The sequence below is a fragment of the Narcine bancroftii genome, chromosome 10 (genome assembly GCF_036971445.1).
Source record: "Narcine bancroftii isolate sNarBan1 chromosome 10, sNarBan1.hap1, whole genome shotgun sequence".
NCBI classification, from domain to species: Eukaryota; Metazoa; Chordata; class Chondrichthyes; order Torpediniformes; family Narcinidae; genus Narcine; species Narcine bancroftii.
In genome coordinates, this window is record NC_091478.1 from 33,513,498 (window position 1) to 33,540,216 (window position 26,719).

The 26,719-nt window shown below is 39.0% G+C and overlaps 1 long non-coding RNA gene across 2 annotated transcripts; it reads right to left on the reverse strand.

The window, feature by feature from the left end:
* Positions 1–1,063: 1,063 nt before the first annotated feature.
* LOC138744429 (uncharacterized) lies at positions 1,064–26,478 on the reverse strand. Of its 2 annotated transcripts, none has more exons than XR_011345524.1 (3): positions 26,428–26,478; positions 23,216–23,754; positions 1,064–1,154 (listed from the first exon to the last, which is right to left on the reverse strand). It is a non-coding gene; the product is annotated as an uncharacterized lncRNA (long non-coding RNA). The 2 variants fall into 2 exon arrangements; XR_011345525.1 differs by lacking the exon at positions 1,064–1,154 and adding an exon at positions 20,122–20,194.
* Between the last annotated feature and the right edge of the window lie 241 nt (positions 26,479–26,719).

Here is a 26,719-nt window from a genome sequence, read left to right on the forward strand (position 1 = left end):
TGCAGTCCCCCACCCCTTTTCAGCTACCCCTAGTTTCCAAATGGAGTTCAAATCATGGCGTTCAATGCGTAAGATAAAAGTCAGAAGAATTGTTCTGTTCAAATTCTCCCATCATCCTGCAAATTTATCTGAGTTTGCAGTAAATATTATAAAAAATCTTTTCCATTCATCTTGACCAATGAATCTTTAGCTATTTGTACTGCACTGGTTTACTTCAAAAATATCTGATCCTTTATAGAGCCGAGTCTTTTAAGAATGTAGGGAAGTTTGAACCTGCCTCCAAGTGGGTCTGGATAGCTGCAGAATTGCAAAAAGTTATAATGTGCTGTGAGAGTGGCCTGGGATTGTTTCATTTTACTTTCCATCTCTAATATGTAGCTTGAGGACAAATGATTTTTTTGGACAAAGAAAAGGTTGGAATTTGTTAATTTTAAGGTAGAACAAATAAGCAGATACTCAACATGAGGTAACAGTAGATACACCTCTCTGTCTCAATGGAGTTAATTATTTTCACCAGATGGCCAGCTCCTGTTATTCTTCTTAATTTGGCTAGTTCTTGTTCATCTAAATGGTTGCATAAAATGTAAATAGTGAATTGTGGAGACATTAGCTGAGGTAAAGGTAATGCATTTCTTTATCATTTTTAAGCTGAATGTTTATGTTCTGTATGCAAAGGGACACAGCAGATATAATGGAGCTCATGTTCTCTCCTGCAATTTAGGCCTTGGCGCCTCTTCTCTCTTTCATTTTGTCCTTTTCTTGCATCTTAAAACTCACTAATTTTTAATGTTCTCCAGTTCCGATAGAAGATCACTGACTTGAAATAATAGCTGTTACACCGTTCACAGATGCTGCCTCAGTTGCTGAGATTTCCAGCTTATATTTTGTCAGATGATACTCTATATGAACAGGACTAAATTGCAATCGTCCTCAAAGGATTTCTTTCCCAATGCTGGCTTGAAAATGGTGTGCCTTTGTCTTGCACTAATGATTAATTCACAGCAGCTCAAGTGGTACTTTGCATATCAGAATACATTGAATGCTCTGGGTCATGAGTTGAACTATTAACATTTCCAGAAATTTGAATTAGAGTCAGCTGGTTGGCGCTGTCTTGTTTACTTTTGCTGCTTCAAGTGGCAAGAGGTTCACGGTAGCTAAGAAACAAACATTCAAAGACAGGAAGATTAATTTTATACAATCTTGTGAATGTGCAAGATCAGGATTTTTCTCAGGATTTAAATTCAAAGGCTCAAAATCAACTGAAATTTCCCACTAAACATCTTTTTAAAAAATATTTTATTTATTAAAAACCATGATGCATATATTCAAAAACATATACAATTAATAGAAGAATGAAAAAAAACATGGTATATTTTAATACAAACTAACCCTCTACAACTCCCCACCCACCCAACCCCAGTCCCCACAGAGAAAAGAAAAAAGAAAGAGGAGATTAACCATAATAACAAAATTCATCAATTAATTACCATGGATTGGAGTAACACCACCAAACCCAAATTCAAACCCATATAATCCAATTTAGGGCTCCAAATTTTACAATAGAAAAAAAAATTATCACATAAATTATATGTTATTTTCTCAAATAGAATACAAGAACTTAATTCCATACGCCATCTCTGAATACTCAAATCGGTCTCATTTTTCCAAGTGATTGCCAAACATTTTCTTGCTACAGCTAATGCCAATCTCAAGAATGCAATTTGAAATCTATTTAATCTTAATTCTAAATGCAACCTCTTCATATTACTCAACATAAATACTAAAGGATCTAATGAATGTTTCACTTTCAAAATAACTTCTAAAAGTTCCTTAAGTCTATTCCAAAAAGGTTTACTGTTTCACATGACCAAGTAGAATGTAAAAAAGAACCTACTTCCTTCTGACATCTAAAATGTAAATCTGAAGAAATTAAATTATATCTCTTTAATTTTTCTGGAGTTAAATATAATTGATAAATAAAATTATAATGAACTAACTGATACCTTACCTTTATAATTTGTCATATTATACCTTCATAAATTCATCCATCATCTTGATAAATAAGAATTCCTAAATCTTTTTCCCGTTTCAACCTTGATTTATGCAAATCCAACTTAGACATTTTATTCTGCAATAAAAAATACATCTCAGATATCTTCTTTGGCTTGGCTTCGCGGACAAAGATATATGGAGGGGGTAAAATGTCCATGTCAGCTGCAGGCTCGTTGGTGGCTGACAAGTCCGAGGTGGGACAGGCAGACACGGTTGCAGCGGTTGCAGGGGAAAATTGGTTGGTTGGGATTGGGTGTTGGGTTTTTCCTCCTTTGCCTTTTGTCACATCCCTTCTTACCACCCTCTGTAAGTAAAATTTCAAACTTAGATTGTCTAGGTAACTATAAAGTGTGTCCAAAATTATCTGATAATAAAGTTTTAATTTGGTAATAAGGAAAAAGAGTATTTGAAGATGTATCGTATTTCTCTTTCATTCTTTGATTAGAAATAAAATAACTCGCTTCATAACAATCTTGTACAAATTTAATACCCTTTTGATCCCATAACTTTAAAAGTTGATTATTAAGTGTAAAGAGAAAAAGTTTATTATGATACAAAGGTGTTTTGCCTGAAATCTTCGCTTAGGTACCTAAAACTTCATTTATTTTATACCATAGTCCCATTAAATGTTTCAAAACAGATAAATTATAATTACTCAATAACTTAGGATTCCATCTATAAATAAACTCTTTTCACCAATTTGAGATAATTAGAAATTAGCCCATTTCAATGATTTTTCCAAATCAAACATTCTATTAATAAATTTCAAGTGTGCAGCGTCATAATAATTTTGAAAATTTGGGAGTTGTAAACCTCCTAATTCATATTTCCAAGTAAATTTTTGTAAAGATACCCTTTTAGCTAGCTGCTACAAGCTATGGCTCTGCAAAGCCTATAGCACAGGAGAAATTGCGCAGGTTGCATGCAGGTTAGCTCAGAAAGAACATGCTGTTCCCAGAAAGAATGATATGAACCCATTTGAGTGGAGTTATCACGGAGCTTTATTGAGCTCACAGCCCTGCTTTTATTCTCAAGCTGAGGGGTGTGATCAAAACCCTCTCAGCACTGATTGCTGTGTTTGTGATCCACTTTCCCTGATAGTTAAGCTCTTTTGGTTGTGGCCAATTGGAGGGCAGCGCTGCAGGCCTTGTGCAGCCTTCTGGATTGTCGTGTTCGTCCTTCATTTTGTGAGGCCCCATGGGGGAGCTGCAAAGGGCTGTCACACCCTTGCCATTTTATCCTTCCATAAAAATGTTCTCACCATAGAATTCAAATCCTTAAAACATTTTCTGGGAATCTTACAAGGGATAGATTGAAATAAATACTGAATCCTAAGAAAGATATTCATTTTAATACAATTAACTCTTCCTATTAATGTAATTGGTAAATCTTTCCATCGATTCAAATAATTTTTAATTTTAGAAAGTAATGGTAAATAGTTTAATTCTACCTTAACACCTAAATACTTAATTTGATCCGACCATTTAAATTTAACAATATGTTTACAAAATGAACAATCCATTGCTGCTAATGGTATAATCTCATTTTTTTTCCCAGTTAATTTTATAACCTGATATTTCACCATACTGTTCCAATCTGTCATAGTCGAGAGGAGGATGTCTTCGGGCTCTGGCGCCATCTTCCTCGACACTGTGTGCTGTTGGTGCCAGAGTCAAATGCAACTTACCCAGGGACAGGAATCGGCTCTCCAGGATCCATCTTAAAGGTAGGCCCAATTTCTTCAGTGCTTGAAAGTTGTTTTGAATCCTTTTATTTTACAGCTTGTGCTTTTGTTTTCCTCATTATTGCTTTCTAAAATGTCTATCCAATATTTTAAAAGAATTTTTTAAACTTTAAAAGTTGGGTTTTTAATAGTTCTGTCGGGAGAGGTGCCTTCCCACATCTCCCACCTACGCCATCATGCCACACCACCCCCCCCACTAAACATCTTTATTCCGTAAAGAAATGGAAAGTTCTTCAACAGAAGCTCTCAGCTATAATAAATCAGCGAGGTCTCTTCCCCCTGCAGCAATGGAGGATGAGAAGTAATTAAATCGACGTTGTAATGGTATGGATTGTGTATGCTAATTGGCTCGCCTGGTTAGCCCCCGACGACTCTCTTACCTGGACTCCTCTCCTGGGACCCAGGCCATAAAGGTCGGGCCACCATTCCCTTCCTTGCACTTCCCTAGTTTGGATCCAGGCCAGCTCAAGTCTTCTGTGCAATAAAGCCTATCATTCCCCTCAGTCTTTGTTATTGCAATTATTGGGGCAACTGATAGTGCCCAACAGAGGTGTACAAGATGAGGAGGGATATAGAGAAAATGGATAGCCACCACCATTTTCCCCGGACATTAATAGCCAATGCCACAGGAAACCTGTTTAAGTGAGTGAACAAAATTTTGGGGAGATGTCACAAGTATTTTTTTAAACAAAGAGCAATGGGTATCTGGAATGCACTGCAGCAGGAAGTTGTTGAGGCTGATACAATAGGGACATTTACAAGACTCTTAGACAGACACATGGATGCAAGAAAAATGGGGAAGGGGTTATGAAATCTGTGGGTGGGGGGAAGGGCTAGATTGGTCATGGAGTAGGTTTACAGTATATAGGTTGACAAAAGGTTGTGGGGCAAAGGGCCTGTACTGTGTTCTATGAAAATGTGGACAAATACTTCTTTGACTCTAATTGACCCATTTTTCTGGTTGTGCTAGATTGCACTATTGACTGGCCATCAACCAACCAATATTGTATTAGCATAAATGAATGAAGCAAGGCAATTACAAATGCCAAAAGACAGTACTGAACCATGCTTAAATCCCAGGCAGACCTCATGGATACCCAATGGCTGCAGAAGGGCAAAGCAAAGAAAGGCAGCATGGCACAAAACTGCAAATCCTTTCCTGACACATCAATGCATTCTATGCTCACTTTGAACAGGAGGCTAATGAGCCAGAAGTTCCCACCAAAACAACCTCATGCTTAGATTGTCAATAATCACTGGATCGTACACTTCTGGTTTTCCCTTCCTGAAGTCAACAATCATATCCTTGGTTTTGGTGGCATTGAGTGTGAGGTTGTTGTTGGTGCACTATCTAGCCAAATTTTCAATCTCCCTCCTGTATGCCGACTCATCTTCCATTTTTTCACAACCCACTACAAATTTGTAGATGGTCTGAATCCTGGTGATTTATATCATTCTTCCCACTGGCAGAACAAACTCCAAAATCAGTACCAGAAGAAAATCAGACACCACCGGATTGGTATTTCACTGCAGTTGCAACTAGAATCACCTGTTATGACATTAGGTAGAGATAGCAAATATGAGGATTCCTCTCCAGATTATGTTTATCCAAATGACAATACCACTGCACACAATGCAAGATGTATTTTTCATAACAGGCCACTTAGAATTTATTGGTGCACAATGGGCATCAATGTTTTATTCAGCTCAAAAGATGCTGAACAACAAATACTGCAAACCCATTTTAAAATGGTTGTCTTGTGTGTGTCCAGGTGTGTCTATGTCTCCCTCAAACATTTATTCTTCCATACAAAGCAGCGGTTCTCAACCTTTTTCTTTCCACTCACATACCACTTTAAGTATTCCCTATGCCGTAGGTGCTCAGTGATTAGTAAGGGATTGCTTAAGGTGATATGTAAGCTAGGATGGGTTGTGTGCACGGAAGAGGGGGGTCAGGAAGCTCCAGTGTGATTTGGATAAATTGAGGGACTGGGCAGATACATGGCAAATGCACTACAATGTGGATAAATGTGAGGTTATCCACTTTGGTAATACAAACCGGAGGGCAGATTACTATTTGAATGGCAATAGATTAAGAGATGGGGAAGGGCAGAGAGACCTAGGGGATCTTGTACATCAGTCTCTGAAGGCGAGCATGCAAGTACAGCAGGCGGTTAAAAAGGCAAATGGTATGTTGGTCTTCATATCAAGAGGGTTTGAGTATAGGAACAAGGATACCTTACTGCAGCTGTACAGGGCCTTGGTGAGACCACACCTGGAGTATTGTGTGCAGTTTTGGTCACCTTATCTAAGGAAGGATGTTCTTGCAATGGAGGGAGTGCAGAGGTGATTCACCAGGCTGATACCTGGAACGGCAGGAATGACTTATGAGGAAAGATTGCGCAAGTTGGGATTGTACTCGCTGGAGTTTAGAAGATTGAGAGGGGATCTCATAGAGACATATAAAATTCTGGCAGGACTGGATAGAATGGATGCAGATGGGATGTTTCCAATGATGGGAAAATCCAGAACCTGGGGCCATGGTTTGAGGATAATAGGCAAACCATTTAGGACCGAGATGAGGAGGAATTCCTTTGCACAGAGGGTGGTGAATCTGTGGAATTCATTGCCACAGAGGGCAGTAGAGGCAGGTTCATTAAATATATTTAAGAGGGAATTAGATATATTTCTTCAGTATAAGGGTATTAAAGGTTACGGAGAGAAGGCGGGGACGGGGTACTGAACTTTAAGATCAGCCATGATCTCGTTGAATGGCGGAGCAGGCTCGAAGGGTCGAATGACCTACGCCTGCTCCTATCTTCTATGTTTCTATGTTTCTATGAATGAAAAAGTTTGAAAACCACTGTTTTAATTGTACCTAATTGACTCATTATGTGCGCGGTTTCATAATTCCAAAGGAAATGGACCAATGACAATTTTTCTCAAGCAAAATATTTCAGTAACAATTGGGCCTTGAGCAGTAATTCTCAACCTTTACTTCCCACTCACATACCACCTTAAACACTCCCTAACTAATCACAAGCACCGATGGCATAGGGATTACTTCAAATGGTGTGTGAGTGGAAAGAAAAAGGTTGAGAACTATTGATGTAAATCATCAGTGAGCTGATTAAATTTGCTTTTGATCAATTTTCATTGTTATTTTTCATTGATTTGAACTCGCCAATTTCCAAATTTATTAATTAAAATGTCCAACCTTGCCATGGTATTATATGAACTCATGATCTCTCTATTGTTCATCCAGTATAAATATCAAAGTTCTTAATCAAATCATTTTATTATTAGCATTTTTAAAAATAATCCTTCTTCCTTCAAAGCCCACTATTACCTCAAGTCTCAACCTGTGCACACCTTATCTCTAAGCTAACTTCCAAATAAGACATAGGGTTAGTATCAAAGCCCATTGTTGGCAATGTCTTTAAATTCGCCTCTTCTTGCCCTTTTGCCACTGCCTGACGTTACGATCCTTGAGCACCCAAAAAGGATAAGTTACTAGTATGTCAGAAGAGGGTTGGGGAGGTGGTGGGGGATGGAGTGGGATGAAAAGGGGGAAGTAGCATTGCTCATCAGGGAAAATATCAAAGCTGTGCTCAGACAGGACAGACCAGAGGGCTCGTCTACTGGAGTTGTATTATAGACTACCCAATAATCAGCGAGAATTGCAGGAGCAAATCTGTAGAGAGATAGCAGACAGATACAGGAAATGGCACAGTTAGCATAGCAATTAGTGCAACACTTAGAGTACGTGATCAGGATGGGTTTGAATCCATTGCTGTCTGTAAGGAGTTTGTACGTTCTCCTGTGTCTGTGTGGGTTTTACCTGGGGGCTCCTGTTTCCTCCTATTGTTCAAATCGTACATGGAGTTATAGGTCAATCGTATGTAATTGGGTGGCACAGGATTGTGGGCTGAAATGGCCTACTACCGTGCTGTCTGTCTAAAAAAATTTTTATTACATTTAAAAATTTAGAAATATAAAGTTGTGATAGTAGATTTTAACCTCCTAAATATTGACTGATACTCCCATACTTTAAAAGGGCTGGGTGGCTTGGAGTTAGTCAAATCTCTTCAGGAAAGTTTGCATTTATTGAGATACCTACTAGAGAGAGAGAGTACAATACTGGATCTCTTATTAGGGACCGAGACAGGACAGGTGACAGAAGTATGTGTAGTGTTACGAGCCCAGAGAACCCCAAAACCCAGCAGCAATAGATATTCACCAAGACAAATGGTTACTTAAACAAAAGTTGCTTTTAATTATCTTTAAACATGAAAACCGAATCGCAGTTTAACTTATCACTATTGACTTAACTAACCTAACTTAACTCCCCTTCTAATTCTAAGTGCTTGTGTATGTAATGTGTGCGTCAGTTCAGAAAAGTTATTTGGTTCACAGTCCAATTGCACTTCTTGTTCCTCCAAGTTCACTGGTTGCAGGCAATTCTTATACTGTGCACAGAATTTAACATTTATAAAGTTCACCAGGCTTTTGTGCTTGAAAAGTAAATGGTTACTGCTCAGGAAGGTTCTTGTCAGTTTTCAGAGAGAGATTTGTTGTACAATGGACACCCACAACTGATTTACTTTCACCAACCACTTCATTGTCTTGCCGAAGAAACTTTCCCCCTCAGGGTTCTCCAGATGATAACCTCTTTCTTTCAGGTCATCATAGAGTTCCTTCTTGTTTCTCTTATTTCAAGTGAAACATTAGACACCAATCCTCTCCTCTTTCATGAACCACAAGGGCTTTGGCCAAACTGAACTAAGCACTCACAACCCATCTTCCAAATGGGGTTTTCCACAAGTTTGCCAGCTTGCCCTGTTCCAGTCCTAGCTGCTGCTGCTGACTGTAACACTGTAGAACTGATTTGTGTGTATGTGTGTGTGTGTCTCTCTCTCTCTCTCTTTCTCTCTCTCTCTCTCTCTCTCTCTTTCTCACTGGGAGAAAAAACCTGCATGACCCTCTTAGAACATCACATTCCCATCCAGACAATCTGCAGCTCCAACAAGCTCTTACATCTATTGCCTTTTTTGTAAACAACAATCCATTAGTGAAGTCTCTTGGGCACTCTCCAAAGCTTCTGCAAAGGTTCTGGGGCCAATATATCTAGCATTAGCAGAGCGCCAGTATTTTAAGTAAGATCTGTTTTAAAGTGTTTGTATGTGACCTACACTAAAAACCCTGCCCCAATTTATCTTCCAAAAACAGATCTATATAATGTCACAGTTGGGAAATATTTTGGGTCCAATGACCATATTGCCTTTAGTTTCAAGATAATTATATAGAAGGATGTATCTGGGACTCGGGTTGAGTTTCTAAATTGGAGAAAGGCCAATTTTAAGAAAATGAGAAAGGATCGAGAAAGCATGGATTGGGATAAGTTATTTTTGTCGAATATGTGTGTGGTAAGTGGAAGACCTTCAATTATGAAAGTTTGAAAATACTGCACCTAAGCTTTCAAACAATTCTCAATAATGGCCACTCCAACTTTGGCCAGAGGTGGATTGAAATCTCAGGCACAGCATCCTCAAACCTAATCTCACTCTGTTGTCTCACCTTAGTTTATTTTGCCCCTGTCTGTCAGTTGTGGCTGTCTGCAGTGATGGACTATCTAGTTAATTAGTCACATAGATGTATTTAGGCATTGGGGGCTTGTGGGCCGTGGGGTCCTCTTACTGTGCTGTTCATCCAAATTAAAAATTAAAAGAACTAACAAGACTGTTTCAGTCATTGTTGTACAATGTGTTTAACTAGCATGTGCATTAGTAAACTGTAAGCTTTGGCATGAGCCTTGCAGAAATGACATATGAATGTTTGGGTTGGATCTGGTTGGAGGAGGTAACTGGTTGGCTAGTGAATTGAAAGGATCCTAAGGTGTGTGGTACAGATGGTGGGATGTGGCATTTGAATATGTAGTCACTGACGTTGATCACAGTAAGAGTCATTGAACTTTGTGAAGGATTTCATGCAGGTTATCAGGGCTTGATTCCTGGCATTTGCATGAAGTTTTGTTTGCTTTATGGTGGGTGAAGGTTGAAATACATTTTGTATATTACATTTTAATGTATTATTATGTGACAATAAAAGGAATCTTTGAAATCTATTTCCTCATACCACCTTTTTAGGCAAGTCTGGAGAGTATCTTGTCCTCGTGGGCACAGATCAGTTCTTCTTCAACCACCAAGATTTGCATTTTTACATTTTATTTCAGGCAGCTACAATTATAGGATGACAACCACATTTGTTGACAATAGAAATTCAGCCAGGTTCATTAAAAAAGACTCCAACTGAATTTTAAAATGAAAATTGGATGCGAGAATGGTGTACATTTTAAAATGTCAATGTTATCTGCATAGTTTCAGTTATGTCATGAATGTGACAGCAGTTTGTAGTCATTGCAATGAATATTCAGGATATAAAAATCATACCAAAAATAGTGCTGAAAGAATCCATTTGTAACATCCCAGAGCAATGCTGACTGCTGAGTAATTCTGAAAGGCAGGCTATTTGTATCCTGCAATAGACAGATGTGAAATTTTGAACAAAGGGAACAAAATTCTCTTATGTTTGTGTTGCCAGAAGACTTCATTCATTTACCTTACATGACATACTGGTTTTAAAACCAATTCTAATTGCATTGCATATTTTTGGTGCTGTAGAATTACATGGTCTGCTGCAATAATGAAGGCCATAGATTCACACAACTTTCTGGCATGCAAGGAGCTTTTTGGCTCAACACTGTCCTTGTACTGGGGCATTGCTGAAAGAGCTATTCACTCAATGCTATTCCTTCTGCTTTCACTGGAGCCATTTATGTTTTTCCTTTCAAATATCTTTTCAAGTCATTGAAGGTGTTTTTGCACAAATTATTTTCACAGCGTTGTTTTTATGTGGACATGCCATACCTTAACAGTCCTCTATTAATTAAAATGAACTGCAATGCCCAAGATTGTAAGAAACTTCAGAAGGTGGTGAAAGCATCCCAAACTTCCCTCCTCCCTATCAACTCCATCTATATTTCCCGCTGCCTAGGAAGTGCAGCCAACATATTGAAGGACCTATCCCCATCCTGGTCACATTCTCTTCTCTCTGTACCCTTCAGGGAAAAGATAGCAGAGTGTGAGATGATAGTTTCTTCCCTGCCACAATCAGGCTCCTGAATGAACTTCACAACAAGCTGCCTTTGCTAGATAATAATTGATCTTTCCCGGTAATGGCAACACTGTAATGTGCTCTTGCTCTTCTGTTTTGTGCTGCTACTAGCATGTTAGCGTTAACTTGCAGGAAAAAAAATGGCGTCACTGCTGTCACTGGTGTGGATCTGCAGAGAGCAAGGACAGGAGACACAATGCTCCTCCACTGGGTTACACCATCCAGTCCAACTAGAGACGACTCTGTACAGGCTCTAAATCCAGTGGCCGTGGTGTCTGGGCCTAAGATGGCAGCGCCTATGATCGGCAGCAGCCTTGAGGGGTTGCAAACTCCAGGGAAACCGAGGACTGGTGCAGAGCACCAGAAAACAGGGAGACCACCACCCCATTTGAGAAGGAGAAGCAGAGGAGATGACCCCTGGGACGGTGACCATAGTGGTGGACCAGCGAGGGGCTTTGTGCTGAAGAGCACACAGGTGGCAGGATGTTGGAGACTTGAGGCAGGGAACTCGTGCATGCATGTGGGCTGCTGGCAACTGCGGTCAAAGGACTTGTATTAGGTTGTGGACTGCTGGAGGTTTGCTCAATACTGGTTGATGGTATCGGAACTGGGATGTGAGAGGACGCTGAGGGCGCTGAAGGCTTCCTGATTGTGTTGGAGGTAAGGATCTGGAGTTCGGATTTCAATAATTTGGACTGGAATCTGTGTGGCTGCTGGAGTGCTGGAGGTGTATTCATGGACACTGTGTAACTGGGCAGCCTCTCTATTGGTTCTCTTTCTCAGCCTCGAGGCTGATGATGGCGAATCTATCCACCTTATGGTAGACTAGAGCAAATTTCATATAATATTACATGACAATAAGAGAATCTTATGAAACAAACCAAGTATATTGTGATAATAAGCTTGAACTTCAGAAATTTCCTTGAATTCTTCCACTTTCATACTTGCAGCAATTGTGAATATTGGAGTAAATTCTAGTTATCAATTCACTAGTCAGTGGAAATAGCTTACCTCAAATCCACTGATAATTTTGAACACTTATTTTTAAAATATTTTTATTGAGTTTAACAAAAGCCCTTTACACAAGGTAAAATAATGACAACATAAATCATATCATATACATATCACATATCAATTGTAAATTAGAAGCAAAATCATAATTATTACATAACTTATTTCATTCAGGACATCAAATTCTATAATTATAATAATTAAACAATTAAATCATAACTTGTACTATGTCTAAAAATATTGAATACAACAATAATACAAATAATACATGTAAAATTCCTTTATATAAGATATTTTATACTGCTCTGATGTGATCATGTTGTTCCATGATGTAATCTGTGGTTAAACTCCCCCCCCCCCCCCATCTTACTTATGGTCTTTAATAATAAAAAATAATTTAAAGAATTCAATCTACCAGAAAAATATATAAATTGGTTGGATTAAAGCATTGTATAATGGACCATTGGCAAAGGTAGCAGTAAATGGATATGTATCGAGTCACTTTAAATTAAGTAGGTCAACTAGACAGGGATGTCCACTATCCCCCTCATTGTTCGCCTTAGCAATAGAACCTTTGGCAGAACTGATAAGAATAGAAAATAAAATAAAAGGGATAAAAATAAAGGAGAAGGAGTATAAAATCAGCTTATTTGCAGATGACATCATAGTATACCTAACAGAACCAGAGGTATCAGTAAAAGAATTACATAAGAAATTGAAAGAATATCGGGGTACTAGATCAGCGCAAATAAAAGTGATGTGATGCCAATGAGTAATGCAGACTATACAGAATTTAAAAAAGAATCACCATTTAAATGGCAAGCACAAACAATCCGATACCTAGGGATCAGTTTAGATAATAACTTAAGCCACTTGTACAAACTAAATTATCAGCTACTAATAAAGAAATTGCAGGAAGACTTAGAACATTGGAAAGAATTACCGCTAACGTTGATAGGGAGGGTAAACTGCATTAAAATGAACGTGTTCCAAAGGATACAATACTTATTTCAAATGTTACCAATTCCTTAAACAGAAAAATTCTTTAATGAACTAAAGAGAATAATAAGGAAATTCTTGTGGAAAGGGTAGCGTTAGATAAATTAGCAGAGAGGTATAATCAAGGTGGTTTGCAGTTACCAAATTTTAGAAATTATTATAGAGCCACACAATTAAGGTATTTATCAGATTTTTACCAGACAAGGGAAAAACCAGACTGGACTAAGTTAGAACTAGATAAAATAGAGAAGAAGGTACCGGAACATATACTTTATAAGTAGGATGAAAAACTGGTGCAATATAAAAACTCACCAGTACTACATCATTTACTTAATACATGGAAGAAGATCCACTTAGAAAGGAAAAAAAAGAATACCAAATACCAAAATTATTATTGACGCAAAATCCACTAATCCCTTTTACAATAGACAACCTTTCCTTTAGAGAATAGGAGAGAAAAGGAATCAAAAGAATAAAAAATTGTTTTTTGGGAAATAATTTATTAACATTTGAACAGTTGAAGTATAAATATGGAATAACTCATGGTCCAATGTTTGCATATCATCAATTGAAAGCTTATTTAAAGGATAAATTGGGAAACAGCTTGAGATTACCTGAAGGAAGCAGCTTTGAATATGTGATTGCAGACACAATGATAATTAAAAGATTTATAATGAACATGTACATTAAGCTGCAAGATAAGGAAAATGAAATAAACTATAAACCTAAGCAGAAATGGGAAAAGGATCTAAACATAAAGATAAAAAATGAAGTATGGGAAAAGTTATGTTCTGGAACTATGAAGAATACAATAAACACAAGGTTACGCATGATACAGTATAATTGGTTACACAGGGTATATATTACTCCCTGGGATTAAAAATGGGATTCAACATTATCGGATAGATGTTTTCGCTGTAAGAAGGAAATGGGAACAACATTACATGTAACTTGGGCATGTACGAAAGTGAATACATTTTGGGAAAAACTAAATCAGATACTAAATAAAATTACAAAAAATAACATACCAAAAAAACCAGAGATATTTCTTTTAAGTAACATAAGGAGTAGAGAATTAGGCCTCAAATTGGATAGTGCAAAAAAAAATTCATTATGATAGCCTTAGCGATAGCAAAAAAAATGTATTATGTCAACTTGGAAAATGGAAGAGAGCCTGAGAATACAGCAGTGGTACATGGAAATGAATAAATGTATTCCATTGGAAAAAATAACATATAATTAAAAAATAAAGTCATAATGTTTGAACAAATTTGGGAACCATACATGGAACATAACAGAGAGAGCTTGCCTACGACCTCCATCCCCTAAAATGGGAATGAAAATGATAAGAAGACAAAACGACTAGATTCAGTGTGTAATAAATAGATAATGCATTTTTCTTGTTTATTTTCCTTTGTGTGAAGATATTGTTTTATGGTTTTATTGTATTCTATATGTTAAATATTTATGGGTTTTGGAGGGGGGTGGGTAGAGGGGAGGGAGAAAATAAGGGAGAAAAGACCACTGTGTAAATTTAATGAGAAACATTTGTACATAATTTGGTTGATATGGTTCATAGTGTGAAAAATAAAAAAAAATAAAAAAATAATAAAAAATAATTAAAAATGGGAAAAATACTTCTAACAGATCAGTTCTTTGAATTTCCTTCTTCCAATGTAAAAGCCCCAGTTTATCTTGTGTTCCACAAACAAATCATCTCATCTGTGGTTTCTTGGTTCCAACACCTCTTCTCTAGTGAAACTTTCAGATCTCCACAGATTGATCTCTGTGGTGTAACTCCGTGGTACTTTTTCAAAACCACTTCTCTAATTCTTGTTACAAAATAAAGGATCCTTTATGTATTCAGAGTTCTATCAGCCTGCTATAATAGGTGAGAGAAAATAAAAATCTTAGTACGGTTTGACAGTTATTGAGACTTTGATTACGTGCAGAACTTTGGCTGTGCTGTTATTTAGTACATTTATGTAAAGGCTTGAATAAATAAGTTGGGACACTCTTGCCATTTGGAACCATTTACTACTTCATGCTTTTGGTGTGAATATCTGAAAACTTTTGCTGGCATCAAATGCCATGACTTTTATGATGAGATACAGTCCTTCAACCTTGAGACCTGTATTCAAATCCAGCCTAGCATTTCAATATTTATTTCTCTCCTCTACATTACCAGTAATATATGAGCTTCAACTCAATCACTTTTTATGCAGCTCACTGGGTTCTTTTAACTAACTTTTCACTTGGAGTCTCAAACAGGGAGTTTTCCAGGACTGAAGATTGCCTCAATGTGCAATAAATGAGGAAAATAGAAAAACTGTTTTATAAGACTGACTTTATAATTTGCCAATGTACAGAGGAGACATTTTTCTAAGGATGATTATTTTGTGAGAATGAGATGTTTACTATTGCATGTTTGGAGGTTAGAGCTGGGAACCAGTCCCATTGCTTTACTACTGACATCCAAGTAAAAAGCACAAAATGTTGGAGAAGCTCAACAGGTCAAACAGTATCCTTTATGTAGCAAAGGGAAAGATATCTTTACTATCTTTACTATCTTTACTACTGACATTCAACTGTTTATCTCCATCAAGGTAATCAAGGCAAGGTCACAAGATATAGGAGTGGAAGTAGGCCCATTGGCCCATCAAGTTTGCTCCACCATTCTAATCATGAGCCAATCCATCCTTCTACTCAGCCTCACTCCCCAGCTTTTTCCCTATAATTCTTGATGCCCTGACAATCAAGTACCTGTCCATCTCTGCCTTAAATACCCCAAACGACCTCACTTCCACAAGTTCCACAGACTCATGACCCTCTGGCTAAAGATTATTTTCTGCATCCCTGTTTTAAATTGACATCCTTTGCTCCAGGAAGGTTACTCTATTGTTTCTGTGACTGAACCATACAAGAGCAGGATCGTTTCAAAATTATGTTGATGAAACCAGACCCATGTTACTTGGCGAATTATTTTTTTGCTTTCTTCCAAAGACCTGTACGTGAAAATTAATCTCTTGACCTATGGGCTTGAGATTGTGACTAATTTTCAAGCCTTACATTCTTTCTTTTAATGAAATTGTAATGTTTTCTCCCTTGTTCTTACCTTACTTTAAAAATCATTCAAAATCTTCTATATCTCTGCCATTTTCAAGAATAATTTTTACAGGATTCACATCATATTTCTTCCAAAATCAAACCAGTGTTTGAGACTATTTACACTCCAACTCCTCTCAAGAGTATCTCAAAAGCATGAGGCTTCAATGAAATTTCTAAGTCACTGGAAAATTATGACCTACTCAGACACTTGCTAAATGGTGTCATTTAGAAATACTGTATCTGAATTACGAAAGTATACATTTTCATAAATTATTTTAGAAGGAGGCGAGGAAAATGGAAATAGATGTTGAAAGATGAAAAAAAGAAAAGAGGTTCTGAATAGAACTGCTTCTTGGGACTCTCCAGGGACATGTGTTGAAGGCACTTAGATTCAGAACTTGGACTTGAAGTTGAGGAAGGAATATTCAAATTTCTCATATCGCCAACTTCAGAGAAAATTGGTTCATTTGAGGATGATTGTTGAAAGATATTGGGACAATAGTTATATTAACACATGTGGTTCGATTGAAAATATGAATAATAATTTCAAAAGTAAGCCAGTGAGAAGAAACGATAAAGTTTTGGGTGGGAGAATTAACCTATTCAGGTTAATTAAAGGCCAAGTTGAGGCAAAAGTTATGAAGACTTTATGACTAAAATAATTAAAATTGTTTTCACTGGATTTGTGAAGATTCCAGAGAGGATCTTAATACATATCAGAAGGATTATAGATCAATAACTTACAATACATTTCCAAAAGATGGTCAGATGAAATTTAAGATGATATCAGTTTGTCAATTGTGGTAGTAATGACACGACTCGAAAGGAGCGGTTATAACAATAACTATTTAATACTATCTACAGGTAAGTAGGAGCTCTTTACATGGTGGCCGTACTATGCCTAGACTCTGTTGAAGTCTAGCCCGCCAATCCGGAGCTTACACAAGTGTAGACTGCTACCGCGAGTACAGTGGCTGCAACATGATTGCGGCAGGTGCTGAGCGACTGGTCTATATCCCCTTTCTTTAATAACTCCCAACATAACGCAGTTAGCAATTTAACACTACACAATGAACACAACCGACGTCGATCAGTCTTTGTAATTTGGGTTTGGTTTACAAATGTGCCCAGAACACATCCTGTAATTACCCTCTGTAGAGGTAGAGGCCTGTGGAACCTCAAACTGTCTGTTATCTCAGATGTGGCTTCTGAGGGAGTACCACCATCTTTAGGCTTGTCCCGTGTTCTGGTTCAGGATTGTGTTGGACTGGGACTGGCTCCCTTAAATGAAGGATGTGTCATTGTTTTTTTCCTGTACGCTTTCCCTTCAAATCAGACTAGGCTCCTGGCAGCTTTCTTCTAAAACACATTGCCCAGTGGAGTTTGCATCCTCTGTCAAAGGCTTGAGTGGTCAGCTTGCCTTGTCGTAGCTGTCCTTCTGCAACATTTTTTGCTCAACAGCTACGCCTTGATCTCCTGTGGATTTGTCATTTGGACCCCCAGAAGCTTCCTTGCCACAGGTAAGGTTGAGCACATCTGTTTCGACATCAGTTTTTGCACTAGAGACCCAAGCGTGGCATCACAAGGGATGTTCCTCAAGTTAAATAGATGAGGAATACATTCGTTTTCTCCTATAGAACTTTTCCATGAGCTGTTTTGTACTTCTTGCAGCTCTCTCAGCCAACTGATTAGACTGTGGATATTCTAGGCTGCTGGTGATGTGAGTAAAGTCCAACTCTGCTGCAAAGTCCTTACATTTTTGGTTTGTAAACTGTCTGCCGTTATCTGATAACAGGGTGTGTGGTGCTCCATGCACTGAGAAGTGCCTTTGCAAATTGGTGATGAATGTTGTGGAAGTAGCATAACAGGTTCTATTTCGTACCACTCCGAATCTGAATCAACCAACACTAGCTTCCCCTGTACACCACTAGACTTGTTGACTTGACGCATGGCTTGATCTGATCCCCTTTTCTTAGTCGACTGAATGTCTTCTCCGACATGATGTTGCACTTAGCTCCTGTGTAGAACTTCATTTCCGCTGTATTGCCCTTGACCTTTATGGTTATGAAAGCTTCATTGTTTCCCATAATCTGCTTCTTCATTGAATCCACTGCCATCTGCAATATCAGCCCATTAACAAAATATGTTTCTTCTGTGTTGCTTTCATCCTGTTTAAGCTCTAGTTGTTCAATCATGTCTGGGCCTAGTATTGATCTGCTGCCTGAATCTGCAGCATCTTTTGAAATGGTTCCACTTTCTTCAGGCTCAACACTGCTCGCCGAAAGCTGGACACATTTCCTTTCTTGCTGCATGGTCACCTCTGCAATTGTTGCACTTTGTAATGGACAATGATGTGGTTTGGACTGGCTGGCTCTTCCTCCTGGTCTCCGGCCATTGTTTCTTTGCAAATCCCACCTGGACTGCATCAACACTCATGGTAGGCAGCTGTGGAGAAGCTGACTTCTTGCTATTCTCCTCAGACATTTCATAAATTGGATAAGTAGAGGTGGCCTTCGCTAGTGTTAAGTCACTACCATGCGGAAGCATCTTTCTCATACTGTTATTATAAATGCCACAGACCAGCCTGTGGCTGATTAGTTCCTCGCAGAGCATTCTAAAGTTGCAGGTCTTTGCTCTTATCTTTAAATTGCTGTCATGTGAATTGATTAATTTGCCAGGCTTTTGATCTCTTGTATTAAATTTTTGCATTTCCATCGTGATATTTGACTGTGGATGCATATTTATTTTTCCAGCACTCAGGGTCCTCTCTTGATCCTGCTGGACAGAGAATCAGCTCTCCTTCAAGCACTTCACTTGCATAAACGTATGGTCTCTCCTTCTCTATGGCTTCTGGACACATCAAATTTAATAAAATGTACACTCTGGTGTGGGCAGGCTTGTCATTATGCGACACAATGATAAATATATCATACTCTTGTTTGAATATACACCAGTTCTCGGCAACGTTGCTCTCAAAGATGAGTAGGTCGGGTTGTCTGAATCCATCCGCCATGGTAACTGCTGCACATGGGGCTGGTTCCTCACTTGCAAGTTGACCGGGAAGGCCTCCAGCTCAGGACGCTCGCCGTCCCACTTCTGACTCCATGTTTGTCGATGTGGTAGTAATGACACCAGCGTTGTCTCCGATCCATCCTCAACATCCATTGGAGCGCTTTCATCCCTAACGTCAAAGTACTCGAGATGGCAGAGGTCGACAGCATCGAGTAAACGCTGCTGAAGATCCAGCTGCGCTGGGTGGGTCACGTCTCCAGAATGGAGGACCATCGCCTTCCAAAGATTGTGTTATATGGCGAGCTCTCCACTGGCCACCGTGACAGAGGTGCACCAAAGAAGAGGTACAAGGACTGCCTAAAGAAATCTCTTGGTGCCTGCCACATTGACCACCACCAGTGGGCTGATATCGCCTCAAACCGTGCATCTTGGCGCCTCACAGTTTGGCTCCTTTGAAGAAGACCGCAGAGCCCACCTCACTGACAAAAGGCAAAGGAGGAAAAACCCAACACCCAACCCCAACCAACCAATTTTCCCCTGCAGCCGCTGCAACCGTGTCTGCCTGTCCCGCATCGGACTTGTCAGCCTGTAGAGCTCGTCGAAAGAACCAAAGACTTGTTGATCCAAACCAAGGCTTTTATTAGCAAAAGACCGGAGCTCTTCACAGGTGGCCGACCAGTCCGGAATGATCCGACCTGGCTAGGGACACAACCCTTTAAGGCCCAAACAATAGGTGTGGCTTAGCTCTCAGCCAATCGCTGTAAGCACAGTCTAGATACAGTAACTATATACACTATGTACATTGGTGATAGATCTGTACTATCACACAGCCACAAACGAGCCTGCAGCTGACGTGGACTTTTACCCCCTCCATAAATCTTCGTCCGCGAAGCCAAGCCAAAGAGAAGAGTAATGACAGGACTTGAGAGGTTATAACAATAACTATTTACCACTATTTACAGGTAAGTGGGAGCTGTAGTGCGCCTGGACTCCATTCCCAACTCCAGCCCACTAATCCGGAGCTCACGCATGCGCAGACCGCTACCGCGAGTATGGTGGTTGCAACGTAATAGCAGTGGGTTCCGAGCGACTGGTCTGCAATCCCAAAGAAAATTAACAGTGGAGTTAGAAAAATGTTCTTTTTGCAGAGAATGGTAATATTACACATGCTCTGTTACAAAGCAGTTTTAAATTGAGTCAATGGTTATTTTAGAAGTGATTCTGATTGTAACAAAAATTAAAGTTCATGGAGATGTTATGGCTTTCAGAGCTGGTTTAGGTCTTCTACTGCTGTCTTCTGAATAGATTGGTCCTGTACACCAATTCTACGCACATTCTACACGTGCCATACAGTTTAATGTCTTAAATGATAGTAAAGCTTTGAGATGTAACAATAATCCAATCAACTTGTAGCCAAACTTGAAACTGCTAAATAAGTTGAGATAATGTCTGATGAAATGCAGAACTTTCTATCTACCCTGAGAGTTCTCCTCAATGAATCTCACTGAAGTTTGTATCCCTCCTGATACTGATTACAAACAGGCACTTGCAGAGCTGCATGAGGTGTTCAGTAAACAAGAGATGACCCACTCTGATGCACTACAATTCTTACTCAGACTTTAATTAGGCCTGTCCCAAGATAATCCTGCCCAACTATCAACAGCATGTATGCTGCAGTACCAGAGGTCTCGGCACACTCAATCACTGCTACACCAAGATAAGGAAGGCCGTATCTTCTGGCGGTGCTCCTTCTGCTTCATACAGATGTGGTGATACTCCACTAGCCTAATGCAGGGGCAGCCTGTGTACCCGCAGAAGTGCACTGGAGGACAAGGCAACACCTGGCCGGTTGTCAATCAGCCAACCTGAATGGACCAAGCCCCACCCGGTCAGCTGCCAATCACCCTCCAAGATATAAGCCACATCTGGCCCTTTGAAGCCAGTCAGCGTTTGCAACAGCATTCTCACAGCCAGCTCTGTGGAAGTTTATGTTGAATAAAGCCTGTAGAACAGACTTTGGTGTTTTGTGTGCTTGCTTCTGTTCGATAGCGCACCACAACAGACAGTGCCTAAAAAGAGAGGTTCTAGAGATCAAGTGGTTGCAGAAGGCTGCAGAATGGTTATAGGACATCCTCGAGCCAGTGGATTGGACAGTGAACAAGGACCCAGCTGAAGATCTGAACGATTACATCAGGGCTGTCACCGATTTAATCAAAACAGCTGCGGATGAGTTTGTCCCCATCAAATCGTTCAGGATTTTCCCCAGTCAGAATCCTTGGATGAACAATGAAATCTGGAACCTGTTGAGAATCATATCGCAGGCATTTAAGTCCAGAGAACCAGATCAATACAGAGGGATCAGGTATGACCTACATAAAGCCATCTCCCAGGTGAAGTGGAGTTTCTGGACGAAAATGGAAACCATGAAGGATACCTGACAGCTGTGGCAGAGCCTAAATGACATAACCTGCGACAAAACCAAATCTGATGTGGTAGGAGATGGCAAAGCTTCACTCCCAGATGAAATCAATGCCTTCTTTGCCCGATTTGACCACAAGAACAAGAAAGAATCAGTGCTGTGCACCCCCATGTCCCCTGATGTTCCTCTCCTGTATTGCACAGTTTGTTTCCATTTCTATTTTTGTTTACATGTGCACACTGTGTGCAGTTTTTTTTATACACTACGAATAAGTGGCAATTCTGCTTCACCTGCAGGAAAAAGAATCTTAGGATGTGATATCATGTATATACTCTGATAATGAATCTAAATCTGAATCAGATACAATCTATCCAACACAAAGTCCCCCCCTCAATTGCCAAATCTGTTTGGCTTGGGTTGGACCATTAATTTTTAGATCATTGTATTTACTTTCAAGTAATTCTGTTATCTCATTCCATTCTATCCTGTCATCTAACATTCCAATTTTAATTTGCTTTTCTTCCAACTTTGATATATTATGCATCTTTCTGGCTTCACCTTTTCAAGTCATCAGTTAATTTTGCCTCCCAATTTAGTCTATCCAGCGTGCTCACCCTGGTGAGGCCACTGTCTGTGAGGAATTAGTGCATTCCATTAGTTCTCACCTGGATCAACTCTCTCAAAGGCCTCGCTAAAATCCATGTAGACAATGTCTATTGGCCTGGACTCATAAATTCTACTGGTCAACATTTCGAACACCTCCTTTGTGATGTTGATACATGTTGCAGGATATTATTATTCCAACCTCTGAACTTTCTATGTCCTTCCATGCAGTAAATAAAGAAAGATGTATTCATTGGGACCTCACCCATTTCCCATGGCTCCATGTATGGATCACCACACTGATCCTAAGAGAACCTACACTTTCTCTCTGCCTTCTCCTTTACTCTTTTCATACAAAGAATCTTTTCGAGTTCTCCAGTAGGTTTTCGGCCAAGACATTCATGCCCCTTTTTGACTTCCCAATTTCTTTCTTCCTTATGCACCTCAAGGGACTTGCTTGATCCCAGCTGCCTAAACCTGACATGTACCTTTTTTTTTCCTGAGCAGACCCTCAATATTCCTCATTAACTGCTGTTCCCTATCCTTGCCAGCATTGCTCTTCACTCTAACAGAAACATACTGGTACTGAGCTCTAACTTTCTCACTTTAAAAATCCTTCAACTTGTCTGATGCCCCTTTATTTGCAAACAGCCTCCCCCAATGAACTCTTGACAATTCATGTCTAATGTGAGCAAAATGAGACTTTCCCACTCAACTAAGGCAGCATGGTTAATGCAGCAGTTAGTACAACGCTATTACAGTGCCAGTGACCCAAGTTTGAATGAGGCCACTGTCTGTGAGGAATTAGTGCATTCTCCCTGTGTCTGCATGGGTTTATTCCAGTTTCCTCCAACCCTCTAAAAACATACGTCATTTATAATCTGTGTATTTGGGCAGTGAGGCTTTGTGGACTGTGCTGTCTATCTAAATTAAAAATTCAAATTAAAACTTCCATATCAGTAAGTAGGCTAGTCTTATCATTTTCTATGATTATCTTAAAGCAAATAAATTTGTTTACAAAACTGCCTTGTATACACAATAAATTATACCCTAAATAAGCACTAAGGCAATTCCAATCTGTTAAAATCACTCACCATTACAACCTGATAATTCTATCTGTGATCTCCCTACATATACGAATGTGCCGTAATTCCTTCTGACTGTTGCGTTCCCTTTGGTATGATCCCATGAAAGTCGTCATCCCTTTTCTATTTCTAAGTTTTATCCAGATGATCTCGCTGAACGTTCCCCTCAGAATTTCCTAAGTACAGTGTGATGTTCTCTGCAATCAATAGTGCAATTCCCCCTCTCTTCTTGCCTCCAATTCTGTCATGCTGGAAACATCAGTTCCGTGGAACAATGAGCTGCCTGTCTTGCCAAATCTTCAATCACCTTTCCATAATGGCTATAATATCACAATTCCTCTGTGCTGATTGATGCCTTGAATTCTTCTGACTGTCCATCCATGTTCCACATTAGTTTGTGACTGTAAATTACCCTTAGAGTAGGTAAGTGGCATGAGGAGCAAAAAGTTGATATGCTGGTGAGAGAGTTAGAAGGCTGCAGGGGAAAGCAGAATAGTTCCTGATGGGATCCAACCAGGAATTGATAGGCTCAATGGTCTGCTTCTGTGCTGTATTGAGCAAAAAAATTAATAATTGCTTCATTTAATCCAAAGAATATGCAGATTTGGAACAATAATCACTCAGCATATAATTTGAAGATTAGCACTCTCTAGATATCTGTTTACTTTTCATTTGGATTACCACTAATAAACACAGTTTAATTCATCATAAATCTCATTGTATTTGATGATCTTTGCTTGTGAAAATTGGCTAGCTATTGTACACATTCTTTGTCAAAATAATTATCCATTTAAGGATTTCTCTGAAAATATTTGACAGCATTTAAGTGAATCTCGTTGCTATCAACTATTAATTCTATCAATGTTTCTATATTGGTGGCAACATGCTGTGACCAGCATTTTCTGTTTTTATTTCAAATTTCCAAGCTCCACCATACTTATGTTATTCTGATAATATTTTGGTGTTTTGCCAAATTTGTCAGAAATAATTTATTAAATCCTCCCCCCAATCCCCACTGTAACAAATCAAATATATGCATTTAATCAGATAAATTCTAAGTTAATGATATTTTAAAATCCACGAGAAAAATAGGAAGCCGGTTTGTCTGCGCAGAACTGTTAACTCACTGAAACAGTCATGATACACAACTGTGAGCTTGCATTTCCAATATTGACCTCAGGCTTTTTATAGAACATTGTAAGCATGCCAGTTGCTAATATGAGAGACGTGAGCAGTTCATCCTGAGTTATGGCAGATCAGTTTCAGACTGGATGAGTCAGGGAAAAGAAATATTACATTCTGAGTTGGAAAACTGACCAGGATTTTTAATATTTTAAAAACCACTAAACAAAATTCAGTTAGCAATAGTGAAAAAGAGAAGGGGCAAGTGACCTTAATTGAGAATGAAAGATGTAGGTCACACTTTATTATAATTGCTGATTATGAGACATGTCTGTAGTTGTGCCTAAAAGAAACCATGTCAAATTCTGAACTGAGAGCTTCAATTAGATCCAAGCTGACAATTACTTATTTACTGAAGTGCGTCCAAAAACTGGTGAATAATTTACAATGTATAAATTGTGAAATCAATCTGGAATACTGCTTAAGAATGAAAATTTGTTTCCCATTGTAACTAAAATTGAGCGATACACTATATGATATATGTTTTAAGGAAATATTCTTATTGCAGTAAAATAATGAGAATATTTACTTTACACACAGTATATCACATGTTAGAAAACTCAACCGCTATCATCTTCTGCCCCTTTGAACTTTTTACAATTAAAGGAAGGCACTGAGAAACAGAAATATATTAAGGTATCAATCTGAAATTGAAAGAGCAAAATGTTGCAGATGCTAGAAGTCAGAAAAGAAAATGCTGGAAATATTTCACAAGTTTTGCATTTCTGGAAAGAGAAAAAAGATGAGGCAGCAGGTAAGTGTTTTGATGAAAATTAGATATATGGCTGGTTTTGGTTAAGTTCGGAGATGCAGAAAAGGAGGAGAGGAATGGAGCAAAACAAAACGTTGATGGAAGGATAAGACCAGAAGTGCAAATGACAAAATATCATGTGTCCAATCATAAAATGAGATGCAGTTTATCAAACTTGCATTGAGCTCCAGTGAAACAGCGCAGGAGGTGAAGGAAAGAAATGTCAGATTAAGAAATTAAGAATGAGCATTACTGTATAGGCATATGGACGTTTTGGTGCCACACTTTTAAAGTAGTCGAGGCCTCTCAAATATAAAGAAAGCCAATTGTTAACAATCAATCTGCAGTGCTGAGTGAATAAATTGCTTTTTTTAATCAGGAAGGAAGGCTTTAAGATGATTACGATAACTTGTTTTATATGATCAGATTTGAAGTCATACAACTCGCCTCGTTTCTGCTGATAACTGAAATGTATTGTGGTCACAGATTAAAAAAAGAGAAAATTACAATGAGCATGCAGAGAAGCTCAGCTATATCCAGCTCTCTCTCCTTCCCTCCTCCCTCCTCCCCCTCCTCCCCCTCCCATTCCTCCCCTCCTCCCTCATTACCCCCTCTCCCTCCTTAACCTCCTTCCCCCTCTCTCTCCTTCCCCCCTTTTGCCTTCCCCCCCCTCACCTTCCCCCCCCTCACCTTCCCCCCCCTTGCCTTCCCCCCCTGTTGCCTTCCTCCCCTCTCTTGCCTTCCCCCCCTTTCCTCTTCCCCCCCCACTCCCTCCCCCCACTCTCCCTAGCATAGAGAATGGCTGGAAAGCCAAACATTTGTCTCGGGCACATTGAGAGGTCAGATGCATTCTCCAGTGTGCTCCCAACTTTCTCGTTTCATTGTGCAGGTACAGACATCTTGAATGCACAATCTAGCTGTCTTGGTTCCATAATTTTTCATTCTCTTGCCCATCTAAAATATGCCTATCAGTTCTTAATTTTCCAACTGATCTCAATAGATATTTGGAAGGATGAGTTGTATGGTTATCTTACAGCTCCAAATTTCTATTGCAGGCCTATGACGAGAGTTATTGGATGTGGCCAATATTTCTTTTATCTTTATCCTAGTTCTCCCTGATACCTTATGGACCATGAGCAAGTTTGTCTTCCTCCCCTCCAAAATACTGAAAACATCTCTTTTTTTTTGCATTCTGGGCTTCTTATTTTGTTTCTAAGCATTATGAGCATCTGACTCTTTAAATTTTGTAAACATAGTTATTTTTATTTTAAAGAATAAGAGATTCTACCTTCATACCAATATGCTCGCATCAGGCTTGAACACAGTTACTGTAACAAATAATGCCAGATTGCAAAGTGGATTTGAAAATCTGGCCCTTAATCGTATGTTGCTGGGTAACTGGAGAGCTTCATCACAATCAGAGAAAGATTATGACCTATTTTCCTTGGTTATAGGTTCAATTGAAAAGGCATGAAAAAAAAAATTATATGGACTTTTAAAAAAAAAATAGTTACTCATGTAGAATTTTAAACATTCATTGGAATTATTCATCCAACCATAACAGGGTGGACAAAACATAT